Raw genomic sequence first — 381 nt, forward strand, 5'->3', positions numbered from 1 at the left:
AAGTACCCCTTCTATTGTGCTTCTGCACCTCCAATGCCTTCGCATACTCCTAATAAAATCCAGTACAAAGTAAAAAAAAATAAAATTTCTCTATAAAGAAAACAATATTTACAAAGAGACTTTAACTACACTTACATGGAAGTATTGAAAAACTTTTTCTATTTTACGACAGAGGGGGGAGAGGAAGAAGCATATCATAGTTTCAAATTTCAAGAAAAATTACAAACAATACATGGAAGTCTGTTTAAATTGGAATTCAATGGTGAACAAATTTAAATGTTATACCCTTGAGAAGCCATTAAAAATGTATTCAAAGAACACAAGATTTTAAGTTGAATATCTACAACATTCCTTCTTTCTACTTTTTAAGCGAAACAAAAA

This window comes from Capsicum annuum, unplaced genomic scaffold (genome assembly GCF_002878395.1).
Source record: "Capsicum annuum cultivar UCD-10X-F1 unplaced genomic scaffold, UCD10Xv1.1 ctg82981, whole genome shotgun sequence".
Taxonomy (NCBI): Eukaryota; Viridiplantae; Streptophyta; class Magnoliopsida; order Solanales; family Solanaceae; genus Capsicum; species Capsicum annuum.